The sequence below is a fragment of the Condylura cristata genome, unplaced genomic scaffold, assembly GCF_000260355.1.
Source record: "Condylura cristata isolate star-nosed mole 26May11 unplaced genomic scaffold, ConCri1.0 scaffold00018, whole genome shotgun sequence".
In the NCBI taxonomy this organism is placed as follows: domain Eukaryota; kingdom Metazoa; phylum Chordata; class Mammalia; order Eulipotyphla; family Talpidae; genus Condylura; species Condylura cristata.
The window spans coordinates 12,293,025-12,312,599 of NW_004567119.1; the positions used below are offsets into that span (position 1 = coordinate 12,293,025).

Genomic DNA, 19,575 nt, shown 5'->3' on the forward strand with positions numbered 1-19,575 from the left:
GGTCCAGGCCCACAGGTCCAGCCCCACAGGTTCAGAGCTCCACAGGTCCAGGCCCACAAGTCCAGCCCCACAGGTCCAGGTCCACAGGTCCAGGCCCACAGGTCCAGGTCCACAGGTCCAGGCCCACAGGTCCAGGTCCACAGGTCGCCCTTCAGGGGCCTGCCCCTTTGTTTCTGTTTCTGACTCCTTTTTTGGTCCCTCCGCACTTCCCCTACTACCTGTGGTCAGGTTTTGCTCAGCCCGGGAGGCTATTTTGGGTGAGGGTGCTATTTATGCCATTTGTGACATGTACCAGACTTTTTACATTGGTGTCAAAATGGCCCCTTAGACAGTGTCCTGACTGTTGTGAGCCACCCAGTGCCTCTCAGGCTGTGGGAATTTCAGTCAACCTCAAGTATGATCTAGTAGCAGTAACTTGAATACTACAGAGAGGCTTCTGGAGGGTGATGGTGTGGAGCTGATTTGGAGAGCAGGTGCAGATGTGACTGAACCTGACGGGACATTTACTGACTGTGATCAGCTAAGGGGTGGCTGGCAAGGGGACTCCTGGTTGTGTCATTCTCCCGGACCCCTGGGCACCATCAGATGTCCGGGCCCAGTTTGTCACCCCTGTGAGATCCGAAGACCTGTCTCTTTGGGGGATTTTTCTTGTTCCTTTGAAGCAACCCGTTAAAGCTTGTTCTTTGTCAATAGGGTGACTCTGAAGAGGATGTGGAGGAGCCTTCCGAAGAGCACAGGTAAGGGGGGCCTGGGCGTGGCTACCTGCTGAATTTCCTTGCCCACTCTGGGTGCCGTCTCAAGCTCGGGGTGTGTTTGTGTTTGTGTATGTAGTGCGATGCCGCGTATCTGTATTAGTTACATCCTAGCTAACATGGCTGTTTTAAAATAAGGTGGTACAGAAAGCTGCCAGACACCCTCCCCAGCACGCGCCCTTTCCCATGGCATTTTACGCCCTTGTTCACCAATGGGAGGCATGAGCTGGGTGTGGGTGCAGGACAGAAGACATTAGAGCTGTGTTGCGTGTAGTGGAGAATCACATTACTGTAAACACAACAGTTAATGCTTATAAACTAAGAACTGCCAAGCATTAGCTGACTGGTAAAGAATGATGCGCTGAATGGTGGCCAGGCGAGACCCTTCTTAGGAGATTCCATACACGCTGAGGTCTGGAGGACGTGCAGGTGCTACATGCAGCAGGGAGGACGCACAGTCTGGGTGGAGTGACAAAGCCAGAGCCGGACGTGGGGAGCAGTGGCAGCAGTAGGAACAGGGGAGGCCCTGTGCGTAGGAAAGAGTGACCAAGTAGGGTCTGACAGGCCACAGCAAGGAGGCTGGGTTTTATTTTCATTTTTTATTCCTTTATTGTAAGACTTATTTATTCTGCATAGGAGAACGGGGTGTGGGCCAGAGGTGAGGCGGGTGGGAGGATTCACCAGAGACAGAGCGGGGAGCAGAACAGGCAGATCAGTGAAGCACACTGCTGAGGGGAGCAGCGGGCGGGTCAGGAGAGGTCTGCCGCGCCATGTGGGTCAGCTCTGGGGCTGGGGATCGATCTCAGACCATCACGTGGGCTTAAACAGTGGTAGAGCTGAGACTTAACCTCTGGGCCACCAGGGAGGCCCTTGGACTTTATTTTTAAAAGTGTGGTATGAATTGTTAAAAGATTTTAAGCAGGGGTTAGCAAACCAAAGACATAAATTACATTTGACATACTTTGGCCCTGGGGCAGCCTGGCGGTCACACACTGGGCTATGTCCTTGGAGGAGACGTGAGACCGCTAGATAGCACCAGAATAACTGCTGGGTACTCAGCTGCACATACTCTCCTGAAACTGATCTGAGGTTGCAGGTTCTCGTTCCCTATCTCCACTGTCACAATCTCGCTTCTCCCCTTACCAGAAGAAGGCACATTTTTCAGCCAGCCCAGTGCTCTGTGGGCTGTCTTGGCTACACAGGTTAGGGGAAGTTTGAAATTATTAAGGCGGAGAAGAAAGTGATTCACTCTGATGGGATGACAAGTGCACTTGTAACTCTGGTGGTTTTCCAATTTTTGTACAAAACTGAAGGCAGAGTCCCAGTCAAATTGGCAGTTGTTGGGTCATCCAAAGGCATTTTTAATAGAGACTAAGTGTGAGTTTTGGAAATAACACTGAGGGAGGTTAGGGTATGTTGGGTTGCTGTAACAGCACTCCCATCCACATTTATGTGAACAGGTTTCTCCCTGCTTACATGAAAAAACAACAAGGAAAATAAGACTAAATTGATACCATCTTACCTTATCTCATTCTAACAGTAAGTAATATTTACATAAACCAGATGGAGAAACAAAGACCGTTTTCTCCAGCTCATTGAAAGATAGTTTTTCATTGAAATTTGACTTATGTTTAATTGTCAAAATTTGTCAACTTGATTATTTTGATCAGTTGTGGACTAATAAAAGAAGAACATTTAGACTGTATAGTCACAGGAAAACATTTTAAAACCCCAGAATTTTAATTTATACCCCATAGTTTCATAGCAAAAGACTGTGAAGATAAAGCTATATTAGGTTAAAGTTCTTGGAGGGGCTATCCAGCAATACAGGAAAACCTATTTTGTGGATTTCAAATCTAGATGAGATTGGCCATCACTGCCATGGTATTTAGAATTCACCAGATATATTTAAAAACGACGGTTTTAGTAAAAGTGCCAATTGTTACAATGTGCCAGAAGCTACGTCGCCGCCATTTAACTCATAAAAATTTTAAGTGTGGGGTCCTCCTTGGTGGCACAGGAGCTAAATTCTCAGTGATATCAAGCAATGGCCAGCCACTCAGGCATGAATTCGATCCCCAATCAGGGAGGTGACCCACATGGCGCAGCAGACCGCCCCTGTTTTATCAGCTGCTCCCCTCAGCAGTGTGTTTCAGTGGATCTGCCTGTTCTGCTCCCCACTCTGTCTCTAGTGAATCCTCTCACTCCCCTGACCTCCCCACCCCTCTGGCTTACACCCTAGTTCTCTTATGCAAAATAAAATCTTTAAAAAATTTTAAATGTGGGACAACTTCAGTATATGTGACAGAGCTCGGAGTTTGTCACAGTCCTCTTGGGGTGGTTGGAGTAAGAAAAGTTGAAGGGTGCTGCTGGTGGCTCGGAGCAGGCCAGTGGCTGTGGGGTTGGGGGGACATAGAAAGTTCTGAGTTGAATTCTGGGGTGGAAAAGATTTAGTCCTTGTTGAATCAGTGTGGAGAGTGAGGGAAAAGGACAGCTCAGTGGACGACTTCTAGAATTTGGCTTGAGCCTCTGGGGAGAGGATGATGATGTGATAGGGGGCCTGTTGTGGGAGAGTCAGAACTCCGGCTGGTCGTCTCCGGAATGTCAGGCTTGGTTTGAAAGTCCAGAGACAGAAGGCAGAGAGGCCCAGAAACCACGGGCATTGGAAGGAGCTGGGGCCCAGGCTGCTTGGGGCTGGGGCCGGAGGCCAGGGGAGGTCAGCCAGCTGAGGTGCCTGTGCCTTTGATTTCTGGTTTCTTCCACCAACTTTCTGTGCAGCACGGAAGTATTGTCCTTTGGTCTTTTGGTGCTGGATGGGGTGGGACGGTGTGGGGTGAGAGAGCTGCACCAGCGGTTAGCAGCGGGAGATGCGTTTCACAGCCACCGCCTGTACCTGGCCGCTCCGGAAGGCATGCTGACTTATTTATTTGGAAAATCCTGCTTGATCTTACCACCCGCTGCTCCCACTTCTATTTTCTATTTATTTATTTTGTTGTTGAGGAAAATACACATCAGTGGCTCTCTTAGCCCTTTGAAGCAGCAGCTCACGGCTCACTGACTGGTGGGCGACCCTTCCCTGCCCCTACAGGCTCCTCCCTGCCACTGAAGCAAATGCCGGTCACCGCGTCTGGTGGGTTTTCATGCCCCGTCCTGGTGCTGGTCTGACCAGGCCCGACGTTCGTGTTTTTAATCTTCTCAGCTTCGGTTCACCTACTAGCCCGACTCACTCTCCTTTTGACTTCTAGAGCTCTGTTTCTTTTGGCTATTTTTTGTTGAGATTTGTTCCGTATGTGTAAAGACAAAAATCACGCCACGGGTGGGAGGCTGGATTAGAAAATCTGCTTGGTCTTCACATTCTGAAAATGTGGGTCCTGGAGTTCTCTCCAAAAATGATCTCTGGAAGAGCAATGCCCCTGATGGGCGGGAGGAATTTTTTTTTTTTTAATAATATAATAGTATAATAGTTTATTCTTACATCATTATATGCCTTTTTCCATCTCAGTTGTCATCCCCGTGGGCTTCCCATCACCAGATCACCCGTGTGCCACCACCAGAGTCCAGTGCACTTCCCTGAACTGTGCAGGAGGAATTTTAAGTTAAAAGAAATTTTGAGGCCCTCATACGCTCATATCATGGCTTGCTATTTTACAAATAAACTGACCCTTTAGGCAACATTTATTTTATTTTATTTTATTTTATTTTTATTTTATTTTATTTTGTTTTTTAAAGATTTGTTTATTTATGCATACATATTTTACAAATAAACTGACCCTTTAGGCAACATTTATTTTATTTTGTTTTTTAAAGATTTGTTTATTTATGCATATAAAACTGGGGTACAGGCCAGAGGTACAGGAGTGAGAGGATTCCCCCGAGACAGCGTGGGGGGCAGGACAGGCAGATGGATGAAGCACACTGCTGAGGGGAGCAGCGGGAGACAGGAGCGGTCTGCTGCGCCATGTGGGTCAGCTCCGGGGTGGGGATCCAGCTGGAGCAGCCGCGGCTGGCTTAGCAGTGCCGCACTTTAACCTGCTGCGCCCCCCGGGAGGGCCTTAGACCACGCGTAGATTTACAGCTGACCCACTGCCACTGCGGTGCCTCGCCCCAGCTCAGAAGCCTGCACTGGAGCTACGGTGAACTCAACTCCACACTTCGCTCGGAGCGGACTGGCTTTCCCACAGTGCCCGCCCTGTGTCCAGGACCCCTGCCGGCTGCCAGGTCACCTTTGGTCTGGTCTAGGCCGACCCTCTTGGTGTTGACACTGTGTCGGTTTTCCTTGTTCTTGTTTAGCCTGTCAGGGATTCTGTAAAATGTGCATCCATTTGGGGGCGCTTGGTTTTCCCTCATGGTCGAATTGGGGCTCAGGGATTGGGATGGGAGCTGTGATCGCAGACGCCATGCTCGTCACCGGGCAGAGGTCGCTGCTGTCAGCGTGACTCAGTGCTTTGGCGTGGCCTCGGGCACCTGGCTGAGGCCGGCTGGGGGCCTTCTCCTCGTGGATTCCTCTGTCCACCTCTGTGAGTCCCGCACACGCTGCAGTCATTAAGTGGAGTTAAGCTCTGCCGACATAAATAACTCAGAACTCTGTGTGGGAGATTTGTCCATGCTCCCCGTTTATATATTTACGCAGTCATTTATCAGGATACTTATTCTTTGTGTTGTACACTAAGACTAGACTTGCCCTGCTGTTTGAATGTCATTGGTCCTTAATCTTAGGTACGAAGTTCCTAGTCTTTCTTTGCACAATTGCAAACATTTTTGTGATTCCAATGTCAACTGCTACCCCCTCCCCCATGCCAACTCTTAATGATAGTAAGGTGTACCAGACAGCGGAGGCTGCCCTTGGGAATTCCACAGAATGAGCACGTTGTCTCTGAGACGGCCCATTTAGAGGGCAGCTGCCCGCTCTGGACTCGAGAAATAAGATGTGACCATAAACCAGAGTCAGGATGTCCCAAGAAGAGCGTAGGTGGGCCTTGACCTCATATCACGGGAGGCAGTCTAGGTATGTGGAGGTTGTGTTCACCTGCAGGCTGCCTGGGGTGGGGCCGGCACAGACCCTGGTTAATTCTCACATGGAGAATTCTAGAGCGGCTTGCGTATCATCTCAGAGGCAGTTTGGGAAAGATTTCAGGGTAATAGTTCTCATGGAAGATTTCATTTATGTTGTCTTGACTTCATCTTCTGCGAACTCTCTGTAATTGTATTTGGTTGAAAGCCAAAAGAGCAATATTTGACAGACTCTCTTCCCTCTTTCCTCCCCATCCCCGTTTTTCTCCTGGGTGTTCTCAGATATCAGCAGTAATCTACTCTTTCGCTGAGAGAGAAAGATTGCTGGTGGGATTCAGTGATGAGGGCAAACGAGAGCAGACTGCTGCCCTTCCTAGAAATGATACTCCCTGGGAAGCTTGTCCGACGCTGTTCGTCCTTCCAAGAAGCCTTTTTGGGTCTGTTTGTTAGAATATGAAACGTTTAAGTATTGGCAAAGTTTGAATAGTATACTATTTCAGCTTTTAAAAATGGTTACATAAAAACCATAAATACTGACTGGAGAAGGTACAGTATCCGGGATGTTTTCTTTGTTCCTTTTTAATGTGCTTTTATCTGATCAGTAACAGCAGTAAAATGTGTTCCCTGAAACAGTTTACATCCGTTAAAGGCAGATCCTAGGAGTCAGACATGAAGAAAAATCTCATTAACCCTCAGCCACACACTGAAAGATCGAATTGCAGACAAAAATGACTTAATCTTTAGGGAAACTTCCTTTTGGCAATGAAGGGGGAGCTTGGGGTCCCCACAGGGAGTGAAGCTACTCTTCGCTTTTCTTTGTTCGCCTTTAGAAATGGAAAGCCATGTTCTCTGCAGAATCCCAGAGTTCCTGACCTGTTGATAAGGCCTTGCATTTGTCCTCTGAACACCTCTCCCCAAAGCCCCATGGAGAACCTTCTCTTTCCAGCTGCCACAGCCCCAGTCTTGCCTGCTCTCTCGGGGCTTTACAGAGAGAGAAGGTGCTTGAACTCAGATTGTACCTTCTGCCCAGAGGTCTCACCTGTTCAGGTGCCTCCTGAGAGCTCCCCTGAGCCTTCAGGTGCTGCTTAGTGCATCCTGAACTGAGTCTTTCACTCAGGTCCTCTCGACTTCCCTCCTCCTACACAGGTTCCTCCCCTGGCCTAGCAGTGGAGGGCTGGTAACTGGCGGTGTGCAGGCACCAGACCCTCCTGTGCATAGGCCCGAAGTCAGGGTCACGGCTCATCCTCCCGCCACCGTCACCGCTCCCCAGGCCTGGCTGGCTCTTCAGAGCTCCGGCCTCCGTTTCATAGCTGCCCCAGGCGAGCCTCACGGTCCTGCCGAGCCCTGCGTCTCAGCCTATACCCTTTCCTGGCGCTCCCTGCACAAACAGGCTTTTATAGCAGGCCCTTACCTAGGGATGAAGTGCAGCTGCTGGAGCTTGGCATAGAAGGCTTTTTGTGAGCCGGGCCCCGCTCACCTCTTCGCCTTCCTCTCCGGCTTCTCACTTCCCGGCATTCTCATTCACACTGGCTAGGCCTTTCTCTTTCTCCAGAACACTCCTCTCATCTACCAGCCCACCTGCCCTGCACCACACCACTCGCTGGCTCTGAGGCAGGCCAGGGCCCTTCCTCCTCTGGTTTGAAAGGCCTTTCTCCGGATGCCCAAGTGCCCGTGTGAGGCTCTTTCAGCCGATCACCTGGTGGTGCCCAACACCTAGGTGAGCAGCAGCTAAATAAAGGGGTGTCAGCTCCTAGACGAACATGGAAGTGTCTTAGCCTGGGTACACGTCGTGTGTCGCATGTCCTTCCTCTCCAAGCCCTGAGGCATGTTTGCCATTGAAACTTCCATGCCAGGGCCGGAATTACAGAGTGTGGCCTTTAAGTCAGGTCACTGTACCTGGTGCCTCTTTAAAGAGAAGAACGACTCAGCCCTCCCTGGTGGCGCAGCGGGTTAAAGCACAGCACTAAGAAGCTAAAGCCGCTTCCGCATGAGTTCGATCCCCACCTGCCCCGGAGCTGACCCACATGGTGTGGCAGACCTCTCCTGACCCGCCCGCTGCTCCCCTCAGCAGTGTACTTCATCAGTCTGCCTGTTCTGCTCCCCACTCTGTCTCTGGTGAAGCCTCTCACCACCCCTGAGCCTCTGGCCTGTACCTCAGTTCTGTATGCACAAATAAATAAATCTTTAAAAAAAAAAAAAAGAGAGAAGAACGACTTACTGGCTCTGTGTCTGTGTGCTCCCTGGAACATTCTCCAGTGTGGTGTGGGCCCCGAGAGGGTTGCACAGCGAATGCATTGAGCCATGATCTTCATGGCCACAACATAAAGCGATTTTCTCTGACTATAGATGTTCTCTTTAGCATACAAACTTTTAAATAGGGTGATGGGTACCTATTAAAATTGTGTTCAAGCCTCAGAGACCTTGTTGGGTTTCTTCAGGTGATGAAATTTTCGGTAAAGTTTTTGACATTTAAATAATTACAAAAATAGTATTAAAATCTCACTTATATCATTAGGAAAATGGGATTCGAATCCTGATTTGAAATTTCACTAAAATTTCCTCTTCTAGATACATCTTTTTACAGACCCTGAAGTGATTTGGTTTGTGTTAGTTTCTATCTTTCTATTGAAAAAGATATTTGAACCAACTTTAAGCATCCCAGGTGTTATTTTGAAGCATTCATCCAAAATAAAAACAGGCAAAATGCTTCATTATTATGACGCCCCTGAAAAGTCTGGAGCGATCGATAGGGTTTGGTAAGTCCAGGCCAGAACCAGGGCCAGCATCTGAGTATTCCTCACTTTTTTTTTTTTTAAGTTTTATTTATTTATGCATACAGAACTGGGGTACATGCTAGAGGTGCAGGGGTGGTGAGAGGATTCACCAGGGACAGAGTGGGGAGCAGAACAGGCAGATCAACGAAGTACACTGCTGAGGGGAGCAGTGGGCGGGTCAGGAGAGGTCTGCTGCGCCATGTGGGTCACCTCCGGGGCTTCAAACTTGCACTGAAGCGGCTGTGGCCAGCTTGCAGTGCTGCATCCTAACCTGTTGCGCCACCAGGGAGGGCCTATTCCTCACTTCTTGACAGCTGGTAGAAGAGGTGGCCTCACTAGGCCGTGGAAATCTGACTCTTGGTTGTCTCCATGAGCTCTGCCACCTCTTGGCATGGTTATTTATATACTATATTATATATTAGTTAAGTACTCATCATAGTATTGAAGAGAAAGGTGCGCTGTGAAATCCTGGTCAGGTGTGCATCCTGAAGCCAGAGCTAGGCAGATTCCCCCACTGGGGAAGATATGCCTGTGGAAACGACCACGTGGTAGAAAAGTGCAGAAACATATGAGAGTCAGGGAAGGTGCCACTGTGAGTAAGGGAGAGTGAGACCAGTTTATTATCTTCAGGCACATTTATTGCTTGATAGCCAGAGCGAGCCGACATGGGGTCTCTTTAAGGCTTCATTTATGCAGTGAGCATTGTGCTATTCTTGTTTTGCCAGCTCTGTTGATGAGGAAGGATCTTTCTAGAAGGCACTGTCTAGAAAGATCCCCATCTCTTGGCACAGTGGCGTGATTCGTTCTGTATAGTTAGATGTTCTAGATATGTTGTGACACTGAATTTCTTATCATTTAAGAGGGGGCAGGGCTTGGGATCTCGAGGTTCACAGGAGAATTCTAATTTCCCAAGGCAGTATTCTCTGTCTAGTAACACCAATATTAAGATGATGGGGTCTCCTGGGAGCTTGTTACTCTAATTTAAGTGAATTGTCATCATATTACTTGTTACAGTCCTCCGAATGGGAAATGACTCTGGAGTAATTGAGAGTTCTCCATAATAAATGTAACAAAAACTGTTGCCACTTCACAGATCATTACTGTGGTAGTCTAAGCAGTGTTCCTCACAAGCAGCGGCTGCCGTGGTGCTTCCTGAAGGTGTTTTGGAATCATTGTTTTGAGGGTTGTTCTTGTGAGTAATTTATAAATTGTACGAGAAGTCTCGCTTGCTTATTGGAATCTTTCCCAGTGTTTTCTCCCAAAGTAATGAAGATGCTGATTTTAAAAAAGTCTTCTCTATGCATGAAAATTCTTTGACATTACAAACATTTGAAATTTACTGAGATCTTTTCAATCATTTAAAAACTACCACTGACTTCTTTTTTCTTTTCCTCCAAAAATCTTTAAAATTAAAAAAAAAATATTTATTTATGCATACAGAACTGAGTACAGGCCAGAGGTGTAGGGGTGGTGAGAGGCTTCACCAGAGACAGAGTGGGGAGCAGAACAGGCAGATCGACGAAGTACACTGCTGAGGGCAGCAGCGGGCGGGTCAGGAGAGGTCTGCTGCGCCATGTGGGTCAGCTCCAGGGTGGGGATCGAACTTGCACTGAAGTGGCTGGTTTGCAGTGCTGTGTCCTAACCTGTTGCACCACCAGGGAGGGCCCCTAAAACTCAATTCTGTAGGAAAGATGATTTGCCGCCTGTGAAGTGTCCAAAGCCACTTCAAACACAGCTGTGTTTGCAGGCTGTCCCAGAGAATAACATCAGTGAAAGCCAAGGGCACTGCGCGTCTCCCCAGCTTGACCATTGTGAAAATTAGGTAGAAAACAACCCACCCTGGCGTCAGGCCCCCTACCACGTTGGTTCCAGGGTGTTGCTGTCTTGTGGCCATTGGTTCCTTCAATTTCCATAAAAGTACTCACGAGGGCAAGTCTGCTTCGAATAATATCGCGGTTGTTGGTTATGCAGATGCAGGTTGTATGAATTTTTGGTGAAGTAATTCTTCTGGGGTCAATGTTAATCTTTATTTCTTAAAAGCATGCTACTCCAGTTAGTCCATGAAACATCAGACGGATAGGTGCCCTTGGATTGTACGTTAGAGCTCACAAAGTACCTTCAGAGTGGCTGTCCTCAGGTAGCAAGGTGCAGAGGTGCTGGGGCCCCATTGCACAGGCAAGAAAGGGGAGACAGTAGTCTCAGATTGCAGAACCATGAAGGGCAGAGTTAGGGACATGATCCAAGGCCTCTCTCTATTGTAAAACTTGTATCTAAATACCAGGGGTGCCCCTGTTGGCAGAGGAGTTACATTCTCAGTCATATCAAGCTCTGGGCAGCCACTGCAGCATGAGTTCGACCCCTGGTGGCTTGGCTGGGGTGTGACCCTCATAGTGTGCAGACCTCTCCTGTTTTGCTTGCTGCTCCCCTCAGCAGTGTATTTCAATATATCTGCCTTTCCTGCTCCCCACTCTGTCCCTGGTGAGTCCTCTCACCCCCACACTTCTGACCTGTGCCCCAGTTCTTGTACATATACATAAATAAATCTTAAAAAAAAATTTAGGTAGGAAAACCACTTTCTGCCCTGGCTAGCGGGGGCAGTGCTGTGTAGATGTAGCCGGATTGTCTGGTTATCCCTACTGTGGTTTGGCTCCTGGCAAACCTCTCAACAAAATCAGCTGGAGTTCTGGAGTAGGTGTTGAGAGGCTGCCTTTAGTCCCGAGATGGACATGCTGTCTGGTTAGCTTGCTTTTTTGGTGATTAGATAGTTTCAGCTTGAAGTAACAGAAAAACCCCTGACTCAACCAGCTCAAACAATAAAGAATGTCTTATGTCACCTAACAAGAAGCCTGGAGGCAGGGCGGTTCTGGGATGGTTTACTCAGCAGGTGAGTATCAGCACCTGGGAGCCGGGTCCTTTCTTTCCTGGCCTGGAGACCCAGCCAGCTCCTCCCGGGGCTACCATATGGTTTCCAGATGCTGTAGGCCTCACAGCCTGGCATCTCCTGCTTGAACTTGCAAAAAGGCAGATTAAAAGCACCTTCACTCCTGCACGTCTTTCTCAGGAGCACCACTCAGCTCACATCCCCTTACACCTCACAGGTCAAAAACGGGTGCTACTCATTGTGAACCACTTCCCCACTAGGGCTATGCCTCAGGGAGAGAAGGGGGTGGACATCTGGTTGGCTGAGCACCCCCATGCTCCTGGAGAATGAGAGGTGTAGGGCGACTTTTCTCAGTGTGCAGACTAGGAACCACACCACCTGGGAACTGGTTGGACCGGTTCTCAGAACCCCTGCCCTCATCATCCTACCCCAACCCACCCCACCCCACCCTGTCAGGCCTACTGAGTCAGAAGCTCCTGGGAGGGGCCATGATCTGTTTTAACAAGCCCCCAGGTGATTCTGACGCAGCTCAAGTCTGAGACACAGCGGCCCAGGTTAAGGCCTCTGAGGAAGCACATTTCAGAATGCAGTTTTGTAGATCAAACAATGTGAGGCAGAAATAGTCGTGGAGGTAAAGGGGGAGGGGAAAGCTGGGAGTGCTTCCAGCCGGGAGCACAGCCTGGGCCCAGAATCCACACTTCTTTCGGACCGTGTCAGGTTTCAGCAGACCGATCTTGGGGTGCCTCTAGCTCCGTCCATGGGATGAGAATGGGGGTGGCAGTCCCGTGGAACCTTGGGGTCCACGAGGCTTGTGAAACAGGTGAGTTAGGCCCTCACAGGTTAGCGTCCAGGGGTGAACGTTGGAACTTGCTGGGGTGAATTCACGCTTTACAAGGGAAGTGAGTCTGGCAGTAAACCTTGGCCCAGTAACAAAAAGTCTCAGTTCTGGGTGGGCGCGGCCTCGCAGGACAGGGAGGTGTGTGTGCTCAGCCCGCCTGGCTGGCCCGGTGCCCTCTGGGCACGTGGCTGTGGGAGAGTGAGAGTGATGTGCCGGGAGGGGGGAGGGGTGTGGGGCAAGATGTCACTCAGCTAGAAACTGGAGGACGTGTTGGAAAACTCTTGTGAGAAAACGGGTGGACAGAAGCAGCACAGGCTTGCCCACACTGAAGGGAACTTCCACATCCTGCAGCAGGGCGGGGTGCTTGCTCGGGGGCCTGTGGGTACTAGAGGGGAGAAATCAGGTGGGGCGGAGGGCCTGTCACGTGGCACTTTAGGGGAGTGAGGCCTCGCCAGCTCGACCACAGAGGGTGGGTTCTCCGTGGCTCGCGGGGGTGGTAGGAGCAGTCGCCAGCCCAGGGGCGGCTGGAGAGGCCAAGAGGCGGAAACCCAAGTTCTAGCCTGATGGATTCTGCCAGGGCTGCCAGAAACCCCGGGGCTTGAAGCAACAGTAATTTGTTCTCAGTTTTGGAAGCTGCAAGTTTGAAAGCAAGGTGGCTCCCTTGGAAAGCTGGAGTCTTGCCTTTAAGCTGTGGGTTTCCCAGTCCCTCCCTGCCAGCTGCATTGAAGGTCTGTGCCTTTCTCAGCAGGGGTCCCTCTCCCAGTCTGGCTCCATGTCTTCCCACGAGGACATCCTTTCGTGGTGTCATGGAGCCATCCTCTGAGAACCCCAGCCATGCCCCTTTGTTACAGGGCAGGGAGAGGGGCACCCCTGAACATCCAAACCTGCCTGCTCCAAATAGGTCCTGCCATCCGCCACATCAAGATAAAACATATAAGACTTTAATGAAAAGGAACTTTAATACCATGAGTATACAACATGAAAGACAAAGAATATAATGTCTAAATCAAACACCTGAAGTGACCCAGCCCCTCGTGGGCAAAAGTCAACCCAAAAGGGATTGGCCCGAAAGCTGCCACAAGCCTAAAGCTCCTTCTGGCCAGGACCCATAGAAAAGGGTCAGAAATGGCCAGACAAGTCTGGGAGCAAAATCAGAATCAAGGTAAACACTGCCACAGTCACCTCCCCACGGGTCTCTCACCCACATCCCTTTCAACCAGTCCAGGGCCAAAAAACACACACGGTTTCTTCACAGGCTCCCTGCTCCATGTGGCTGCTTCAGGTCTCCTTCTGGCTCTCCCTCCTGCTTCCTCCTTCTTCAGAATTCCTTCTCTTCTCTGCTTTTCTCTCCTCAGCTCCACCCTCCTTCTGTGTGGGGCAGGGAACTTGGAACTTCCCCTTTTCCTGGGGACCCCCCTGTTACACCTCCTCCGATATTCTGAATCCTACCTAATGTCATCAGTGACCCTTTTCCATGGGAGGTCACATTCTCAGGGTTGGGGTTAGCACGCCAACATCATTTAGCAGGGCAGTTCAACCCAGACCCATGTGCGAGCCTGAGAGCGCCCCCTCCCTCCTGGGCCAGCTGGGCCCCAACTCTGGGGCCTTGCGGGCTGGCTGGCAGGCTGGTGAGTGACCGGCCTGACTTAGTGACCAGCGTGACTTCTCACTCAGCGCTGCCGGGGATTGCTGGCTGTTTGCTGGGGCTTACAGGTTGAGGTCTCATTGGCCTTTGGGTAGACTGGCTTTTATTTCTGCATTAGTCCTTTGTGTGTCTGCCGGGACCTGTCTAGGGGAATTCTTTGTGTTTGTGTGTGTGTGTGTGTGTGTGTGTGTGTGTGGTGTCTCGGGTTGTGTCTGTGTGTCTCTTCAACTTGTTTCATTACCTGTTTAAAGATGGCAAATGAATCCGTGTGGGTTGAGCCACATGCTGGAACACATCCCTGTGAGCTATTTATTGGTTTGGCGGGAGAAGCCTTTTGTTGTTTCCTGGAAATGCTCGAATCTCGAAGCTCAGTCTCTTCCTGCCTGCAGATGCTTTCCTGGGGCATTATTCGAGTGTAACAGGCAGCCCAAGGAAGAGCTGCTGTGGTCGTGAACGCTAGCACCTCACCTAGAAGTCAGCTTTCAGGTGGATAAATGTCACATCCAAATTGCCTGTTAGTTTGACTTTCATGTAACTTAATTAGCAGATTCATGTTTTGGGAAAATCTGATCTGTGATCCTAAAATTGGTCATGGTCGGCGTAATTCATGGGTAATTAGGTGCCTTCCCAGTTGACTACTCCAGTCATTAGAGACCTGGGGTAATTTGAGGTTGAAATGTGAGAGTGAGATGGAGAAAGCTCTTACTCTCTGTCCCGTAATCTTTTAATCCATTTAACCTGGGTTGTAAATTCAGGCTCCGTTTTAATTTGAAAGTATATTTAGGTAGCTGGGAAGGGGTTTCATTAATTCACCACATAATTAGGGGAGGAAGCTTTTCTGCTAATTGCCTAAACTTTTTGAAGTTTTGGTGGGTACAGTCAGGGTCCAGTTGAAGTTGGGTTGCTCTTCCTCAGAAACCGAAATTGTTGATTCAAGAAAGAAAGAGAAGCAAAGAAGAAGCACCTCAAACCAAAACTCAGCTCAGAGATGTGTGCTGGATGTTGGCCTAGAGAGGTCAGAAGTCCCTCTGTGGCTCATGCAATGCCGGGGATGCAGGGACTGACAGGGATTGACACCCTTGGTGAACGTGAGCCTGCCACTTCTGTGCACTCATTTACATTGTCTTTCTGCTATCGAACTGGTCATGCAAGAGGAAACTGGAGGAGACAGATGCTTCCAACACCTGCACACCTGTCATACTCACCAACAAAAGAGAAGGGGGTTGGGCAGGAAGTAAGTGGCAGGGGACTCTCCTGGGGCTCCTCCCCTGCAGGGAGAGTGATTGGGTAGTGGCTGTTATAGCTGTTAATTATGTGGAATTAAATCTCCAGCATTTTGTAGTCCTGCTTTCTGAGGGACCCACACCAGGGCTGTGTCCCTCAGTAATCAGCTGAGGTGGTCAGTAAAAATCACTTATTTTTGGAAGTCAATTGAAAGTATTTTGTTCCATTTATTCATTTTATTCTGCTCAGTTTGTATCTTTTTTTAGCATTATTGTAAAAGACCCCTATACACATTTAATACCGTTGCTCTCTGGGTCACTCTTCAGTTGCATTTTTGCCCTTTTTGAAAATGTTTTTTGGTTCCCCCAAATGAAGACTTTTACTATCCAAAAGCTACTTAGCCTCTTGTAGTGTATTAGTTTCCTAAACTGCTGTAACTTTCAGAGTATTTTTTCCTGCAGAACTGTGTGTCAGTTCTGCAACTCACTCCTGCTCTAAAAAAGGAAACCCGATTAAGAGACTTTAGCGTATTTCTTATTCTAATAAGTAAATTTAAATATTTTGCTTTTAATGTTTATGGATATTGACACCCTAAATTTTTCATGGAATGGAAACCCTGAAAAGTTAAGGGGCTAGTAGGAGAGGTAGGCCGACTGGGACATTTTATTTGATAAGTCCCATCCCCCTAACACACACACACAAACACACAGTCAAGGGTTGCCCGATGAGCCTGCTGCCCTGGGGGGAGGCGCATGGGTGGGTGGGTGGGGGTAGGAGTGATTTTGTGCAGATTCGTACAAAAGCCCCAAGTGGAGAGCCCTGAATCTGACGGCTCTTACCGCCTTTATTATGCCCAGAGTGTACTTAGGATAATGTAATCTTAAAAATGTTAGTTTTTAAAACTAAGTGTGCTTTAGCCTGCTGGTTTTCCTGGACGTGCTGGCTGCACAATTTTTAGCTTAAAGGACAGAGCTGGTCTTCCTTGCTGGATCTCCCCATCGTTGTAAAGAAAAGGGGGATAATGAGACCAAGGTTCCGAGTGCAGAGAACTAAATGGCATTCAAACATTTCACTTTTTTTTTTTTAATATCAGCTTATTTGAGTCTTAGAACCTCCCATGAGAAAATATCTCCTGTCCCTGTCTTGCTGTGGCTATTGAATCAGGCCCCGAAGGACTCAGATGTTGCCACAACTGACAAGGAGTGCCTGTGCTGAGGCTGCAGTGCAGAGGTCAAGCCCCAAGGCTTTGAATCGCTCACTTTTGCAGGCATGATGCCAACTGAATGACGGGCCTTTCATTGCTCCCTAATCTACGAAGAGAGCAAGACATGTAATCTGGAATGAGCATCATTTATTTTAAAAGAAATGCTAATTCACAGGTCTACAAAAGTGCAGTTTTAATTTTTTAAAGATTTGTTTATTTGTGTATATAGAACTGGGGTACAGGCCAGGGTGAGAGGCTTCACCAGAGACAGAGCGGGGAGCAGAACAGGCGACTGACGAAGCAGACTGCTGAGGGGAGCAGCGGGGGAGTCAGGAGAGGTCTGCCGCGCCATGTGGGTCAGCTCCAGGGCGGGGATCGAACTCATGCTGAATTGGCTTTAGCTTCTTAGTGCTGTGCTTTAACCCGCTGCACCACCAGGGAGAGCCGGAAAGTACAATTTTAAGTTATGGAAACTTTGGTTTAAAGATTATTTAAAAGAATAGTTTCAAAATGATTTAATTTAACTCAGAGCGTTCTAATCAAGATGGCCATGATGACCTCACCAGTAATCAACATAGTGGTTTGCTAGTACATAGTGCTTCATAATTAAATGTTTAATATTAAAACATCTTTCTCTTTTGTTCCCTCTAAATTAAACATAGAGGGAGCTTGTTCAAAATTCGAATTTTCACTCACCCTTATCCAAATCATTACATTTCTAAATTAATGATTCTTTAATTGGAGAGAGATTTCAGAGACCACTTTGAGTCTGTATTATACAATAAACATACACACAAAACTTTGCTAAAGTCACTGTCTGAGTCTCAAGGCTGGGAGCTCTGCATGAACGTTCTCTAAGAAACCCAGTGGCATCCGGGAAAAAGAAAGTTCTGTTAGATCAATGACCAGAAGGCCACACACAGGTGGGGAGTTGGCGGTTCCTAGAAAGCCCCTGAGACGCTCGGCTTGGCTGCTGGTGACAAACACTGCTTTGCCCTCGCTCCAGGATCAGACACAACAAGGAGCATAGCACTTGGGCGACCGTGAAGTGGTGTGTGTTAATGCGCTGACTTTTTAGTTCAGTTTCTTTTTACTTAGATCTTTTCTGGCTTTGGAGAATGTTGGCTTAGGACTGGGCGGGTGTGTGTGTGTGTGTGTTTGTGTGTGTGTGTGTGTGTGTGTGTGTGAAGAACAGAACAGAAAGTGGGGACAAAGCTGGGGGCTTGAGCAGTGAGCAGGGCCTTCGGCAAGGAAGTTGAGACGTGAGCCAAGGTCACGGCTGTTCTGGCAGAACGCTGAGGAGGTCCAGGGCAGGGCTGTGAAATAGTGTCCCAGCGACTGATGAAATGCGAGAGCCAGACCATCTGGGTTCGCAGCCGGGTTCCTACTTACTTACTAGCTTGTGACTTGGGGCAAGTTGGCAGAAGCCTCGGTCTATTCCCGTCTCTGGGATAGGGGTACTGCTAAGCACCCACCCTAGAGTTTGCTATGCGAATTCAGTAAAGCAGGCTCAGAACGGGCCTTGTGTGTGAGTGCTTCACCTTGGCTGTTGTGAGCGGAGCAGGTTGTGGGTTTCCATTGCCACTGCTCTGCCTGCATAGCCGGCTGCCCGAGCTGGCCTGCACTGTCCCCTGGCTTCCAGGGGCCCGTCCTCTGCCTGCATAGCCGGCTGCCTGAGCTGGCTGCACTGACCCCTGGCTTCCAGGGGCCTGTCCTTGTAGGAACAGTTGCCTCAAAGGAGCCTGATCCGGCCTGGTACTGGATGTGCATCCTGTCTCCGCCGCACTCGCCCTGGGAACTTGATGAACTTGAGCCTCGGTTTCCTCCTCTGTGAATCTGGGGCAGAGCGGTGCCTCCCCTCACAAGACAGCATGAGGACTAGAGGTTTATACACAGAAAGCGGTTCCTGGGCCTGTGGTAGTACTCACTTGGCCAAGGGTGGCTATGTTTAAGACATTCCACTCTTAGGAGTTTCTAAAGGAAGGAAGGGGTAAGTGGACAGAGATGTAGACAATGCTGTCCAGAGGTTTACACTGGGAAGAAACTTAAGAACAACCTAATTTATATCAGGGAAAAATGAGAAACATTTTTCTAAACTGTATGTCCAGTCTAGAGAATGTATGTCCATATAGAGAATGTAGTCAAGTATTTGAGCAAGATGGAAGACATTCATATTGAAAAAAATGTCACTCGTGTGGCCTAAAAGGATAGGCTCAAAACTCAGAAAGTGAAATGTTCTTTTATTTTTACCTATCAGCCATAAGGTACAGTAGGCGGTAAGGAGTCTTGACCTAGCAGCTTCAGGATAAGGAGACTGAGGGCTAGCTGAGCTGGGGCCTGACTCAGCCACCCTGTCCTGAGGGGCGGGGAGCCTGAGTGACCTGGGGGCAGTCTCCTCACCTGAGGAGCCTCCCATGGCACTTAGGGCACAATTATGTCAAGAGCTATTTAGTTAACAGGAGTTTGGGATTGCTGGGGCGGAGTTGTCAGCTAGAGGGGCTCTTGAGGCTGATGCCACAGGGCCCAATTCCCAGCTATTCTAAACATGGGGTGGGAGACTGGGCTGCGGCCCTGCTCTGCCTGGCGTTTACCCTCTAGCTGCTCAATCCTGGGGAGGGAAAAGGGGGTCTGGGGCAAGGACAGTGGCTGATTAGCAGACACGCATGGAACTGCTTCGGCATGTTGAGAAGGATGTGGCTGGCCAGGGAGTGGACGTCAGCCCTGGCCAGAAGGTGAATTCCTCGAGTGCCAGCAAGCTGCCCAGAGCCAGAGAGTGCTTGGTTTCAGAGTGTCCAGTTCCTAGTCAGGGCAGCAAAATAGCTCACATTCTGGACTTAGTGGGTAGGAATCTGTTTGAAAGGCCTCGGACAGTACTAGACCTGGCTTCAGCAGCGTGGCCAAAGGGACGCAGAACGATTGGTTCAAGTCCACTGAACACTTTCAATAGAATTTTGTGCGGAAGCCTGGGATATAAAGGCTAATAAGGACGAGGCAGCTCTGTGACACCAGGGCAGGAGGCCCACTGAGGTCCAGGCAGGGGCATTTGCCTTTCACGATGCCCCCCACCACCATCTCGCTGTACAGCCCCTTCCTCCCCATTTGGCTATACGGCCCCCTCCCCAGCCCCATCTCGCTATACATCCCCCTCCCCTCATCTGGGTATACAGCCCCTCCCCCCATCTCGCTGTACAGCCCCCTCCCTCTCCATCTGGCTATATGGCCCCTCCCCCCACCCATCTCGCTATAC

The 19,575-nt window shown here is 49.3% G+C and overlaps 1 protein-coding gene across 1 annotated transcript in view; it reads left to right on the plus strand.

Moving 5' to 3' along the window:
* KIAA0922 (KIAA0922 ortholog) overlaps window positions 1-19,575 on the plus strand; it is a 125,351-nt gene that overhangs the window by 6,126 nt on the left and 99,650 nt on the right. The window contains exon 2 of the mRNA XM_004685206.2: window positions 694-737. The gene's annotated coding sequence lies outside the window, so the exon portion shown is untranslated. The remainder of the gene's footprint in view (window positions 1-693; window positions 738-19,575) is intronic.